The sequence below is a fragment of the Rhinolophus sinicus genome, linkage group LG17 (genome assembly GCF_036562045.2).
Source record: "Rhinolophus sinicus isolate RSC01 linkage group LG17, ASM3656204v1, whole genome shotgun sequence".
In the NCBI taxonomy this organism is placed as follows: domain Eukaryota; kingdom Metazoa; phylum Chordata; class Mammalia; order Chiroptera; family Rhinolophidae; genus Rhinolophus; species Rhinolophus sinicus.
In genome coordinates, this window is record NC_133766.1 from 17,055,927 (window position 1) to 17,071,874 (window position 15,948).

A 15,948-nucleotide genomic window follows, 5' to 3' on the forward strand; every position below is an offset into this window, starting at 1 on the left:
GGAGGGGCTGTAAGTGAAGGGGTTGGGAGTCAAGGGCCATGGAAAAACTTTTTGAGTCAGGATCACACTTTGGTTAATCAAGGAGGGCTTCCAGGAAGAGGTTCTGGGGTTTCAGAGAGCCTCCAATGAGGCTCAATTGCTGTCCTTTTTTCATCAGCTCAACAGTCAACACTTGTCAGTAGAAAGGGATATAAGACGGGCTCTGATTCTATGGATAGGTGAGTGGAGTCATCGCTCAGATCTTCCATCAGAGGCCTGGGCCCTTTAAGGCATGTGAACGTTCTAGGGTAACCCTGCGGCCTCCCCCAGGCGCGCTTACGTCATCCTTCAGGGAAGCGGCTGACGTCAGTGCGTCCTCAGCGGGTGGGGGCGGGGCCGTGACTCACCCGGACCGCGCCCCCGGCCCTGCCAGACAGCGGGCACGTGAGCGCGTACCGCGCTGCTTTCTAATTTTAGCTCCGGCTGCTCTGGTGGGGTGAGGCGAGGTAAAGACGAGCAGAGGGGACTAGGGGGCTGGGGGTGCGGTTCTCTCGGTCCCTTGGGTGCTCTCCGTGCGTCCTCCTGGAGGACGGAGCTGGGCCAGATGGCGGGGCCCGCGGGGCTACTGGAGGTGCAGGAGCGGGGGCCTCCCGAGGCGCCCCCTTCGCGTGAGAGCCGGCCCCGAACTTGCCTGCCTCAGAGTAGGCGCTTAAGAAACGAACCAGGCTTCCCTCCTGGACAGCGACTGGGTACTTGCTAGAGAGGGCCAGGGTTCTGGAAAGTTCCCTGGTGGACCAGGAGTGGTGTGGGCTACAGTCGGAACAGGAGCTGGGTCAGCGAGGGCTCGGCCGGCGGAATGGCCACGTGGAGCCCTCCCCGAACCCGCAGCCTCGCTGGCGTTGCCATCAGAGCGGGTTGGGGGCGGCTGGGACCCCCCGACTGAACCGCCAAGTCCGAATTGCGTTTGGCAGTGGGGAGGGAGGTGACCGTTCTAGGGTCGGGCCAAGCACAGGGGCCTGAAGGTCACCAGTTGAGGACCCAGCGCTGATGCCACAAAATCCAGGTGCTCCGTCCCGAGCCCGGGGCATACCAAGGTGACCGGCCAGGAACCGGATAAAAGCCAGACATCCTATGAAATCCACACTCACCCGATCTTTGCGGGGAGGGGGGGGGGGGAGAATTCTGGAAAGAACCTCTGTCAGCGTAAAGTGAACTGCAAGTTGGACTTTGCAGAGTGGGCTGCCCTGTCACAGTGACCTGCATTCTGTTGTTGGTGTGGTAGCCTCAGGTTTCACGGGGTTTGTCTCCATAGGCAGCTTATAAAACAACATTTGGGGAGCCTTTGACCTTGTTAGATGAAGGGTGTTGGATGTTACAAAAGAGTTAAATATAAAGATAAACAGAGTGTCAAATGGTAGGATGGGTACGTTTTTTAGTGGTTGGGGTGTTAAAATTTTCTATTTCAAGGCTCTGAAGGCTATAACCTTAAAAGAAAAGTAAAGAAACGAAAAGAAAAACAAACAAACAAAAAACTCCTCCTGTGCCCTTAGAAAGAAATGATAGAAAGTTGTGGAATAAAGATACTTTGGAGATTATGACATGAGTGAATAACAAATCTGTCAGCCCAAACGCATAAGTTTTCATTTGTTTTTCAAAAACACCACACTGGCCTTTGTACATTGGAGATTTTTCAGAGATAAATATGAAAGCTGCAAGTTTTTAGGGCTTTAGTCCTCATTCGGAATCCATCTTAACGCAGTTTAAATAGAGGACTGATGGTTACAATCTAACAAATGTTACATTGTTCATACAACAACAGAAATTTCTTATCCTAATTTTGTACAGTCGCTACCACATTTTCCTCAATGTAATGCCTATTTTGGGAGGGTTTTAACTTGGGCAGGTGTGAATGATGATGAATCATGTTCTCAAACTGAGCTAATTTCCCTTTGGGTTATTGTATGTGTATATGATGTATAAGAACTTTAACATGAAAGTCCTCATGTTCAAAAATTAAGGTTTTTAGTCCGGAAATTGAGTTTTTGCTTGAAAAATAGTTAACCTTGGAATGGGCCACCTGCATCCTGTAGTATTTCATTACAATCATCCTTGACCTCAAGTTGTACCTACTCTTTTTGAGCGACATCTGTTGCTCAGTTATTGTTCACTGTGTTGTGATTGTTTACTTACAGGCTAGTTTCACCCACTACACTAAGCTCTTGGGGCCCAGGCACTCGTGTCTTTATCTTTGTATCTCTGGCACCTGGAATTGTATTAGCATATAGTCAGAGCCACATTTTTTGGTAGCGGTTTGTTTCATTGAATAAATGTGGGTTACCAAAACCAGATTGCACGTTTTGGGAAGGGAGAGTTTTTTATAGTCAAGAGGATGAAGCTGCAGACGTAGATATCTGGGCTAGGGGAAAGAGTTTCCTTTTTTCTAAACCCACCCTAATACCTCCCCCACTCCTTCCTTGAGGAAGAAACCAAAGAACATAAAAGCAACAACCAAACTAAATTTTGGGGAGATCTAAGTAGTGTGGTGTACCTTTAAATTTAAGATGGTGGAACTTTGTCCTGCTCTCAAGGCCATAACTGTAAACCACACACTGGTATTAGTCAGGTTCTTGTCACAGAGCCGTTGGCTAGTCTTCATTTTCTTAAAAAATAGGAATTTCGGGACCTCTGCTGATTCTGTGAATAGTTAAAACTGGTTACTACCGTGTTTCCCCGAAAGTAAGACCTAGCCGGACCATCAGGTCTAATGTGTGTTTTGGAGCAAAAATTATAGTAAAATAAGACCGGGTCTTAACATTATTTTTTGCTCCAAAAGATGCATTAAAGCTGATGGTCTGGCTAGGTCTTATTTTTGGGGAAACAGGGTAAATGCAATGTTTACATTTGAACTAGAATCAGTTTCTTCTGCACAATGATACATCTTGCCGTCCCTGAGAGAAGATTGGAGGATATAAAATGAAGAGATTGTATTTATTCTCTTCCTTAGAAGTTAACCATTGTCAGAGGGGGACTTTTACAGTAAAGCTTTTCCAACTAGAACGCTTAGCAAACTGGAATTGATGCCACACTTAATTTTATGAAAGGCTAATTAATGACAACAGATTAACTTGCTCTCAGAGACTTCATTTTGAAAATAATATGTAGTATGTTACAGTGATTAATATTTTCAGTAATAACCTAGTACCTCTGCAAAATTCCTGAATCACAAGGTCCGTATTTGTATACCCTATGTTTGATTAAGTCAAGACAGAGTGACGTGTGTTTGGAAGATGTCTAACAAAATTTTTAGTAGGGTTTTAGTTCCGCTAAATTTTCCCATACAAAGAGTTACATGCGTGTGATGAAACACAGAAAGTAGCTCTCGTGAAAATAGGAGAGAAGACTAGAAGGAAAGAGCAAAGGACACTGCTGTTGGCTAGCTTAAGCTTTGACAATTCCTACTGACTTTCATACTGACTACCCTCCTCACCAAGAATACATATGTAGGCCCTGTTTCACCTGGATTTTTTCCTCAAAATAGAGCCCCCTATAATAATAATAATAATAATAATAATAATAACTATTGAGCATTATGTGCCAGGCCCTGTGCTGAATGCTTCATGGAATTATTTCAATTAATCCTAGTTGCAATCCTATGCTGACTGGATTATTAATTATTCATATTTCATAGGTCCAGGCAGGTTAAGGAGCTTACTTAAGGTCACATAACTTAAGAAACAGCCATGATTTTCAACCCAGTTTATATGAGGGTTCTACAGAGAAACAGAACCAATTATTTATCTTTCGCTTGATCGATCAATCGATAGATATATAGATACATAGATATATAGATATAGATATATGGAAAGAGAGAGAGAGACTTATTGTAAGGAATTAGCTCATGTGATTATGGAGGTTGACAAGTCCAAAGATCAGTACTGGCTGAGTCGGCAAGCTGGCGACCCAAGGAAAGCGATGGTGTAGTTCCATTCTGAATCCAAAGGCAGGAGAAAACTGATGTTCCAGTTCAAAGGTTGTCAGGCAGGAAGAACTCCCTCTTATGTGGTGGAGGGTGAGCCATTTTGTCTCTTCAGGCCTTCAACTGATTGGATGAGGCCCACCTACATTATGGAGGGCAATCCACTTGACTGAGTCAACCAATTCAAATGTTAATCTCACCCAAAAACACCCTCACAGACACACCCACAATAATGTTTGACCAAACATCTGGCCACTCTGTGGCCCAGTCAAGTTAATAAATAACCATCACAGATCTATTTGATTTCCAAAGATCATGCTCTACACATTATGTCACAGTGTCTCCCATAATGTCCCAGCTTTAACCCTGGGTCTTTTCCCCCCTCATCTGCAGTGACTGTCAATGTTCACACCTCACTCATACCTGACAAACACACCTAGTTAGTGCAGCTCTTCAAATACAGTAACCGACTCAGAATCCCCTTCCCCAACAGCACACACAGCACAGCCATTTCCTTCCTTAGAATAACTTCCCAGCTTTTTTTTTTTTTTAACTCAAGTTTATTGGGGTGACAATTGTTAGTAAATTTACATAGATTTCAGGTGTACAATTCTGTAATACGTCATCTATAAATCCTATTGTGTGTTCACCATCCAAAGTCAGTTCTCCTTCCATCACCATATATTTGATCCCCCTTACCCTCATCTCCCACCCCCCAACCCCCTTACCCTCTGGTAACCGCTAAACTATTGTCTGTGTCTATGAGTTTTTGTTTCTCATTTGTTTGTCTTGTTCTTTTGTTGTTGTTGGTTTATATACCACATATCAGAGAAATCATATGGTTCTCTGCTTTTTCTGTCTGACTTATTTCGCTTAGCATTATAATCTCAAGATCCATCCATGTTGTCACAAATGTTCCTATATCATCTTTTCTTACCGCCGAATAGTATTCCATTGTGTATATATACCACAACTTCTTTATCCATTCATCTATCGAAGGACATTTTGGTTGTTTCCATGTCTTGGCCACTGTAAACAAAGCTGCAATGAACATTGGAGCACACGTGTCTTTATGGATAAATGTTTTCAGATTTTTTGGGTAGATACCCAGGAGAGGGATTGCTGGGTCATATGGTAATTCTATTCGTAATTTTTTGAGGAACCTCCACACTGCCTGCCATAGCGGCTGCACCAGTCTGCATTCCCACCAACAGTGTATGAGGGTTCCTTTTTCTCCACAGCCTCTCCAACACTTGTTACTATTTGTCTTGTTGATGATAGCCATTCTAACTGTGGTGAGGTGATTGTATTTGCATTTCTCTGATGATTAGTGATATCTCATTGTGGTTTGTATTTGCATTTCTCTGATGATTAGTGATGTTGAGCATTTTTTCATATGTCTGTTTGCCATTTGTATGTCCTCTTTGGAGAAATGTCTCCAGGTCCTCTGCCCATTTTTCAATTGGGTTGTTTGTTTTTTTGTTGTTGAGTTGCATGAGTTCCTTGTATATTTTGGATATTAGCCCCTTATCGGAGGCACTGTTCGCAAAAATCTTCTCCCATTCAGTTGGTTGCCTCTTTATTTTGTTGATGGTTTCTTTTGCTGTGCAGAAGCTTTTAAGTTTGATACAGTCCCATTCATTTATTTTAGCTTTTACTTCCCTTGCCTTTGGAGTCAAATTCATAAAACGCTCTTTAAACCAAGGTCCATAAGTTTAGTACCTATGTTTTCTTCTATGCAGTTTATTGTTTCAGGACTTATGCTTAAGTCTGATCCATTTTGAATTAATTTTGGTACATTGTGACAGACAGCAGTGCAATTTCATTCTTTTGCACGTGGCTATCCAATTCTGCCTGCACCATTTATTGAAGAGGCTGTCTTTTCTCCATTGTATGTTTTTTGCTTCTTTGTCAAAAATTATCTGTCCATATTTATGTGGTTTTATTTCTGGGTTCTCAATTCTATTCCATTGGTCTATGTGTCTGTTTTTCTGCCAATACCATGCTGTTTTGATTATTGTTGCCCTGTAATACAAGCTAAAGTCAGGGAGTGTGATACCTCCAGCATTGTTCTTTTTTCTTAAGATTGCTTTGGCTATTCAGGGTCTTTTGTGGTTCCAAACAAATCTGATGATTTTTTGTTCTATTTCTTTAAAAAATGCCATTGGGATTTTGATGGGGATTGCATTAAATCTGTATATTGCTTTGGGTAATATGGCCATTTTAACTATGTTGATTCTTCCAATCCATGAGCATGGAATGTCTTTCCATTTCTTTGTGTCTTCTTCAATTTCTTTTAAAAATGTCTTGTAGTTTTCAGCATATAGGTCTTTCACATCCTTGGTTAAGTTTATTCCTAGGTATTTTATTCTTTTTACTGCAATTGCAAAAGGAATTTTTTTATTTATTTCTTTTTCTGAGATTTCATTGTTAGTATATAGGAATGCAGTGGACTTTTGTACATTGATTTTGTAGCCGGCAACTTTACTGTATTCATTGATTGTTTCTAATATCTTTTTTGTGGAGTCTTTAGGGTTTTCTATATATAGCATCCTGTCATTTGCAAAGAGTGACACTTTAACTTCTTCATTCCTACTTTGGATGCCTTTTATTACTTGCCTGATTGCTCTGACGAGGACTTCCAACACTATGTTGAAAAGCAGAGGTGCTAGGGGACAGCCCTGTCATGTTCCTGAACGTAGAACAAAGGGTTTTAGTTTTTCACCGTTAATTATGAGATTAGCTGAGGGTTTGTCATATATGGCCTTTATTATGTTAAGGTATTTTCCTTCTATACCTATTTTATTAAGTGTTTTAATCATAAATGGATGTTGTATCTTGTCAAATACTTTTTCTGCATCAATTGATATAGTCATATGATTTTTGTCCTTTATTTTGTTTATGTGATGTATCACATTGATGGATTTGCATATGTTGAACCATCCTTGTGCCCCTGGGATGAACCCCACCCGGTCATGATGAATAATCTTTTTAATGCATTGTTGCATTCGATTTGTTAGAATTTTGTTTAGGATTTTTGCATCTGTATTCATCAGAGATATTAGGCTGTAGTTCTCTTTTTTTGTGTTGTCCTTACGAGGTTTTGGTATCAGGGTAATGTTAGCCTCATAGAATAAGTTAGGGAGTACTGTCTCTTCAATTTTTTGGAAGAGTTTGAGCAGGACTGGTATTAGATCCTCTTTGAAGGTTTGGTAGACTTCACTAGTGAAGCCATCTGATCCAGGACTTTTGCTTTTGGGAAGGTTTTGGATGACAGATTCAACTTCGTTACTGGTGATTGGTCTGTTTAGATTTTCCAGTTCTTCATGGTTAAGCCTAGGAAGGCTATATGTTTCTAAGAACTTGTCCATTTCTTCTAGGTTATTGAATTTGGTAGCATATAGTCCTTCATAGTATTCTTGGATGATCCTTTGTATTTCTGTGGCATCCATGATAATGTCCCCTTTTTCATTTCTGATTTTGTTTATTAGTGTCTTCTCTCTTTTTATCTTAGTGAGCCTAGCCAAGGGTTTGTCAATTTTGTTAATCTTTTCAAAGAACCAGCTCTTTGTCACATTAATTTTTTCTATTGTCTTTTTGTTCTCTATTTCATTTAGTTCTGCTCTGATTTTTGTTATTTCCTTTCTTCTGTTGACCTTGGGTTTCATTTGTTCTTCTTTTTCTAGTTCTTTAAGGTATAACACGAGGTTATTTATTTGGGATTTTTCTTGTTTTCTGACATAGTCCTGTAATTATATAAATTTCCCTCTTAAAACTGCTTTCTCTGCATCCCAAAAATTTGGTAGAATATATTTTCATTGTCATTTGTTTCTATGTATCTTTTGATCTCTACTCTAATTTCTTCTTTGACCCGGTCGTTCTTTAAAAGTATGTTGTTTAATCTCCATGTATTTGTGTTTTTCCTGCTTTCTTTTTGCAGTTGATATCCAATTTCAAAGCCTTGTGATCAGAGAATACGCTTGGTATGATTTCAATCTTCTTAAATTTGCTGAGGTTAGTTTTATGTCCCAATATATGGTCTATCCTTGAGAATGTTCCATGTACACTAGAAAAAATGTATAGTCTGATTTTTTAGGAGGAAGTGCTCTATAAATGTCAATTATGTCCATTTCATCTAATGTGTCATTTAGGGCTGCTATTTCATTATTTATTTTCTGTTTGGATGATGTATCCATAGCTGTCAATGATGTATTTAAGTCCCCTAGTATAATTGTGTTTTGGTCTATTTTTTCCTTTAGTTCTGTTACTAGTTGCTTGGTATATATTGGTGCTTCCTGATTGTGGCATAAATATTGATGACTGTTGTGTCTTCTTGTTGTACAGTCCCTTTTACTATTATGAAATGTCCATCTTTGTCTCTTGTTGCCTTTTTCACCCTGAAGTCTGTTTCATCTGATATCATTATGGCTACACCTCATTTTCTCTGGATACCATTTGCTTGGAGTGTCAATTTCCACCCTTTCACTTTGAGTCTATGCTTGTACTTGTAGCTGAGATGTGTCTCTTGGAGGCAGCATATGGTTGGGTTTAGTTTTTTGATCCAATCTGCTACTCTGTGCCTTTTTATTGGTGAGTTCAGTCCATTTACATTTAGGGTGATTATTGATATGTGAGGATTTCCTGTCATTCTATCTTTAGTTTTCTGGTAAGACTGTGTCTCCATTGTTTCTTTGCCTTTTTGTTGTTGTCTATTATTTCTGTGTGGTGGTATTCTATGATGTTTCCCTCTGTTTCTTCTTTTATTACAGTATATATTTCAGTTCTGGATTTTTTTTTTTTGAGTGGTTACCCTTAAGTTTATGTAAAAGAAAGTTTGATATTTAGAGTATTCCATTTTCTTCAGCATGCCTACTTTCTCCATTCCCATATTCCGGTTCAGGCCTTTACTCTCCCCTTTTTTATGTTTTGGTTGCCTCAGATTGTCCCTATTGATGGTGGTCAAATAGCCTCCTTTAGTATTTCTTGTAGTGCAGGTCGTGTATTAGAAAATTCCCTCAGCTTTTGTATGTCTGAAAAGGTCTTTATTCCTCCTTCATATCTAAAGGATATCTTTGCTGGGTATATTATTCTTGTCTCATAATTTCTTTCTTCCAGTAGTTTGAATATTTGGTTCCACTCCCTCCTGGCTTGTAGAGTTTCTGCTGAGAAAACTGATGATAATCTAATGGGCTTTTCCTTTGTAGGGTACTGTCTTCTTTTCCCTGGCTGCCTTGAGGATTCTTTCTTTGTTGTTGATTTTTGACAGTTTCAATACAATGTGCCTCGGAGAAGGCCTATTGGGGTTGAGGTAATTAGGTGTTCTATTTGCTTCTTGGATTCGAGGATCTAGTTCTTTCCACAAGTTTGGGAAGTTCTCATTGACTATTTGTTTGAATATACTCTCTGTTCCCTTCTCTCTTTCTTCTCCTTCTGGTATGCCCATTATTTGTATATTGCTCTTTCTGATGGATTCAGAAAGTTCTTGTAGAGTTCTTTCATTTCTTTTATGTCTCAGGTCTCTTTCTTCTTCCATCCGTGTCATTTCCCGGTTTCTATCTTTGGTGTCACTGATTCTTTCCTCCATCTGGTCAACTCTACTACCTAAGCTGGCTATTTCATTCTTAATTTCTTCTATTGAGTTCTTAATCTCCAGAAATTCTATTTGGTTCTTTTTTAAAATTTCAATCTCTTTGGTAAAATATTCATGTTGTTCTTTGATTGTGTTTCTGAGTTCATTAAACTGCCTTTCTGTTTTCTTGCATCTCGTTGAGTTTTTTTTAGAACTGCGATCTTGAATTCTCTGTCATTTAAGTCACATATTTCCATGTCTTTAAGTTCATTTTCTGAAGACTTTTCACTTTCTTTCTGAGCTGTCTTGTTGCGTTGGTTATTCATGGCAATTAATGATTTATTATTTATCTTCTTAGACATCTACAGGAGTGGGTTCTATAACAGGTTGATAGGAAGAGGTCTTTCTTTTGTTTTCCAGTATGTGTTGGTAGAATGTTTGATTTTCTGTCCAACTGCAGCCTTTTTTTCTCTCTCATGCTGTAGTGTTATGTCTTCTCTGCACTATTCCAGCTTCTCACACAATGAGGGGGATTCCCTGGAAGGCGGGCTTCTCTTCTTAACAGTTCGCCTGCATCATAGGGCACCTCGTCCCTGTGGGGATGCAGAGAGCTTTTGAAGTTCCCAAGCTCTTCCTGCACCAGATTCAGAGCCGTATGTCTCAGCAGTTCTGTTTACTCCTGTAGGGATCTGCCCAGATAAGTGGGGACAGGGGCGGGGTGAGTTGTGAGAATTGGCCCAGAGCAATGGCAGTGACCACCACCACATCAGGTCCTACTTCCACAGCTCCCTCCCCTTTGCCGGAACTAGTTGGGCTGTGAATCTGTGTCTGCGGTCCACAGCTCTCAGAACAGCAAATATTCTGTTCTTTTGATCTGACACTGCTACTGTTCCACTTCTAGCACCGGGCAGGTGGGGACGGGGCGAGCTCTGGGAGGGTAGGGAGGGGGTGGCTAGTCTCAGTGCCTAAGGCTTCCATTCTCTGCTCCGCGGTGAGGGCTTACACCACCGTTTTCAGCCTTCTTCCCTCAGTCTTTTCTCTGACGTCTCTGCCGTGTGCGTTGGGTTCAGCCGTGTTATATGCTGCCCCCTCAGCCCTGGGAACCATAAATGGAGCCCTAGCAGTCTGAGTTCTTCCCTCTCCCACAGCTGCGGTAGCTCTGGGAAGCAGCGAGCTTAGAGCACTGAGCTAGGTCTGCGTCCTGCACCCATGGGGGCTCCATCTCCTCACTTCTCCCTTCCCACCTACCCTGCTCGCATAATTTGCCCACCTTTAGGTGAATTCAGTGGTGAGACTCTTCGTCTTGCCTGTCTGCTGTGCAGGGAGTCCTTTGTGAAACTATAGTTTTTCAATTTGTTGTAAATTCCAGGGGAGATTTCCAGAGGCTCACCTCACGCCGCCATTTTGATGATGTCTCTCCCCCAGCTTTCTAATTATACTTCAAGCTTTCTGATTTTCTATTCACATAACCCTTTGAAGTGACTAACCCCACATCAGCAAATCCTACCTGACTCCTTGTTCAGTACTCTTTGCTGACCTCTTTGAAGGGTTCCAAGCCCTGATGGTACAGTTCAGGGAGCCCAGGAACGTCCCTGCTCTGTCTTCTTAGCACTGGCCTTTCTGATTGCTTATTCTTGACTCTCACCTGCCATCACTGTCATTGTAGAACTCTACCCTCTCCCTCCACCAGAAGCAACTGTCATTGCAGGGACCTCACTTGGTTGAGTTCAGACTTGTCAACCCACCTCCCGGAGAATGCTTATTCAAAAACACTTCCGTGACCTATGTATTTTTAATAAATATTGTTTATTAAATTTATTAAGTTAGTTACAATTTTGGAAATAATAAAAATTCTTGAAGTAATTTTTGCCTAGTTGGCAATTGTGTTGCATCTTAGGACACCTTACATAGATACTGTGGATGTCATAATATCGCCTCTTCAGCAATTTTTTCAGGAACAGCCTCAGCGCATTTGTTCTTAGTGGGTTAGTTGTCCTTTAATATCCAGAACATATTCATTCGCAGTAAAGTAATGCTTTGAATACTTTCTCAGCCTTTCAGATTTTAACAGTTTTTTCAGTGTCATATATTATTAAGGATAAAAACATTAGAGAACATTAAAAAAACACATGGACAAAATCAGATTTTATTGACACTCAAAAGATACGGTTGAACCTGTCTAGCTTTTAAAACTGAAAATTTTAAGATGGGTTTTGGAAGATGGGCTTCATTGGGAGAGGACAATTGTTACAGCTAGTTGTCAGATATTAAGTTATCGCTTAAGGTATTTTTCATTCTTCTAAAAGTTAACTTACCAAGAACATGACACTTAAAGGGTATTTTTATTAAAGCCACAAGTAAAAATATACTCCTCTCCCACGTTAGAAGAAAATCAGGTGTGTATTTTTTGATTGACAGTGACATCTACCACAATTATATTACTTTAGTCAAGGCAAGAGAGTGCTCTCTGTTTACAGTACATTTGTTCCAGGGTTTCCAGAACTTGGAATTCCATTATGACTCCTAATTTAAATGGACTTGGTTGGCTTGGGTATGTCTGGTAGAATAAAAACAGGGTATGAAAGAAGAGACATCACTTAATTAACCCTCCCTGTGTTCTTAATTGTGTTGGTTTTTTTAAACCTAGTTTTGTTAAAAACAATCATTACTTTTCCTTTGCCTTTTTAAGACACCGAGTTACATTTATGTTTTAGGACACAATCAACTCTATCAATAATGACGCTAGCTAGTAATTCTTTGTCCCTAACTACAAGCATATTATGTAAGCAGAATTTATGGTAATAGTATGGAAGTTTAAATCATTAAAATTTTGAACAGACTTAGATAATTTTCTCTTTGAGTTTTTTAAAAAATACATAGCATTGCCTTAGCAACATTATGGTTATAATAAAGGTATCACCATACAAATCCTTAATTTTTAAAAAAATCTCATAACATTTTTATTATGCCCTATTTTAAAATATTGATACTGATATATTGAATTGTATGATTGCAAATTGGATTATGAGCATTATAAAATAAATGCAAAAAATTACTAGACCTCGTTCTCTCATGAAAAGAAAATTTGTTTTGCACCTAAATCATAAATTGTGTTTTAAATTTTATTTTATCTTTAACTGCGTAGTTAAGATTTCAGCCTTTCTGTTTTGTTTCTAAGTCATGTTTACTGAGGTAATTTACATGCAGTAAAATTCATCCTTTTAAGTGTAAACTTCTATGAATTCTGACAAACACAGTCATAATCTTTACCACAATCAGGTCAGAACATTTCTACTATCCCAGAAGGTTCACTTGTGACTCTTTGTAGTCAATTCCTTTCCTGAAAATAAAATTTTAAATAAAATTAATGAAATAAGACTTGTAAAAAGATGCCTAGCACACTGGCCTTGGGCCATTGTTGTAAACTGGATTATAACTTTACAGGGAAGGAAATGTAATTGAAACAAACTTAAGATTTTGAATATATTACTCTAAAATGATTGGGTAGAAGTGTTACAAACAAAACAAAGTGAAGGATTGAATTTATTATGTTTTATCACATCTCCCAATGTGTGTTTATGATGCATGTTTCTTCACCCTACGTTCATCTCCCCCGATATCTTGATATGATTAAATCCTTAAGGCATTTTCTCTTGCTGGCTTGTATTTCAGTCTTTTCAGTGAATATTAAAAGTGGAATTTTTTTTCTGCCTTCCTGAAATAAGCAACTTAAGGGCAAGGACCATGTCCTCATCATTTGTTTATTACCATCTAACTTTTCCGTACAAAGAGGCCTAAGTATTTGTTAAATGAATGAAATTTTCTTTCATTTGAATGGTTTCAGGCTGAGCAGAGAAAAATCTGACAATAACTTGGATTTTCTCAAACATTGAGAGTATTGGTCATACTAGGTTAAAACAACTTGGTGAAAATCCTAGTTTTAGAGTTGGATCTAAATTTGAATACCAACTTTGTCATTTAGCTGTGAAACTTCAGGCAAATTTATTTCTCAGGGTATCAGTGTTCCTCTGTAAAATCACAAAACAAAACAAAATGCATGTCCTATTAGAACTGCTGTGAGGAGGAATTTGAGGTTAAAGCACTTGGCACAGTGTCTTGCTCACAGCCCAATTCTTTCAACTTGAAATCTTCAGAAGTTCCTTTAAAACCTAATCCCACAGGTGTCCATGGTGGAAGAGAAAACTGTCTCTTAAGACTGCACGTGCAGGTGTCTGGCTCTGGCCTGTGGGCTAAAGGGGAATCATTACTCTCCTAATTTATCTTTCAGTTAATTAGACGTTTTCATTTATTGGGTTTTCTCAGAGGAAACAAAGAAGAGTGGCAGCGCAGAAGAGAAAGGAAACGATGAGGAAATTGAGAAAGGGAGAGATGTTTATTGAATAAATGATTGTACGAATGAATGAATGAATAGCAAAACACCAAAAAAGAGTAGTATTGTCCTATATAAGCCACCTTGTCATATGGCACCTATAATAAAAAAGGGAAAAAGTAAGGAAGTTTTACAAACAACACACAAACAATAGGTGTCTAAATGTTTTGGAAAAATAAAGTAAGAATGCAAAAGTTTCTTTTTATACATTGTTAATTTGTATCTATTACATAGTATTAAAGTTCAGAAAACAGTGGTTCAAAGTTGCTTGCTTTGATTTCCTAAAGATGTTAAATAATTTGACCAGTATGATGGTATTAGAGCAGCTAAATTATGAATATAATGAAACAAAAAATGCCACTTTTTTCTTCCCCAATGAGCACAGAAAAAATAATTTTCTATGCTCAGCCAAACTATCAAGTTTGAGAATAGAATAAAGACAATATCAAATAAACAAGATCTCAAAAAAATTACATCTCATTTGCTTTTGTCTCAGGAAGCTACTGGAGGGGGTGACCTATGAAAATGAGGGAATAAACCAAGAGGAAGGTGTGAGATGATGGACTCCAACTAGTTGTTACAAAGGAATAGAGGTAACTTTCAAAAATATTCATAATATGAAAGATTGAAATAAAAAAAATTGAGGGAGTGCAGGTGAGAGAAAAAATTAGATAAGAAAATAGAAGGTAGAAATAAAAAAGAGAGAGAGATGTATTCTGTGAGCCTCTACAGTTTCAAGAGTGGGATGGCAAAGCTGGCTGTTAAGTTTCCTAGCATCCAAAGCAAAAGGGAAAATGTTCTCAGTTGTAAGTCGTATAATGCTCTTATGATAAAAAACAAAGCAGTTGTTTCCCAAAAGACTTATTGTATATATTGTGAAAGGATCTTTTACTCTTAATTTTATCCCTACAATAGACTATTGTGTTTCATGTGACTGTTTCTTACAGTGTACCTTATGGCCCCAAGCATTAAGTGAAGGCAATTCTATAGTACTTTCCAAGGTCAACCAAGGGCATGTGATTAGCTGGTTAGGTTATTATTAATTGGCACCCCATTGAACTTCATGGAAGGCTAGAGGCTGTTGGCATGTTAGTCTTTCTATTATCCTGATCAATTTAGCTCTTGCCACACAGTAGCTCCCTTAAAGCCAAACAAGATCTCTTGACTACATTTGTCCCTGCTTAGGAGGCAGTTAGCAGCTCTGGTTACTGGAGCATGTTCATTTAGGGTCTCATGCCCCACCCCAGTGGCTCATCAAAGTATGATGAATCCTACCTTAATTTCTGAAAAAATCTTGGTAAATACACTCCTATCTAATGCACTACATTTTCAAAAATGTTTTCGTATCTTTAGACTGGATTTTCTGGCCCTCTTATTAATCTAATTCTGAATGTAATCTAGATATAAAACTTTCTGATGGCCCTGTTCCTTCAACAGGTAACATTTAGGATCGCATGTCCCTGAAATAATCTTTCATAAGGATTTATTTCCTACCACCAGGTTTATATTAATAATTAAGACTGCATTTGGTTAGAAGCTATAAAGTTTGGACAACTAACTAGAATTTTCAGTTGTCTATCATATATCATGCCCCCGACCAATGATAAGAATTTATTGTACTACCTGTGTAGTTCTCAGTTTTGAAAAATTCAACCCTTTATCCTTTCCTTTGATATATTTTCCATTAATAATAATTCTTAATGGAAAATGAAGTATAATTTTTATAACTCAGTGAGTGTTTGCCACTATAACTAGTTCACTAGTTATTGAATAATGATTGGAAAGAAATATATTTTTAACTGGCTTTTGAACTAACCTTTAGAAAAATAAAATTGTGTGTTATTATCTCTTCTGTGTCTAATAGAATATTTTTATTTACACATAAATGGCTAAATCTCTCCGACATTCTAAAATTCAAAACCTTAAGAGTAGTTTGTATAGTATTATTAACTGCTATTTTCCAGGAAGCTTATTAATAGGATTATTTTTCAAAGTTATAAACTCCCTGCGTGCCACTTACAGGTCAGTTATTAC

At 38.6% G+C, this 15,948-nt stretch overlaps 1 long non-coding RNA gene across 1 annotated transcript in view; it reads left to right on the plus strand.

Moving 5' to 3' along the window:
- Positions 1-373: 373 nt before the first annotated feature.
- The window catches only part of LOC141569358 (uncharacterized), a 61,289-nt gene continuing 45,714 nt past the window's right edge, over positions 374-15,948 (plus strand). The window contains exons 1-2 of the long non-coding RNA XR_012492900.1: positions 374-485; positions 14,411-14,507. This is a non-coding gene — a long non-coding RNA (uncharacterized LOC141569358). The remainder of the gene's footprint in view (positions 486-14,410; positions 14,508-15,948) is intronic.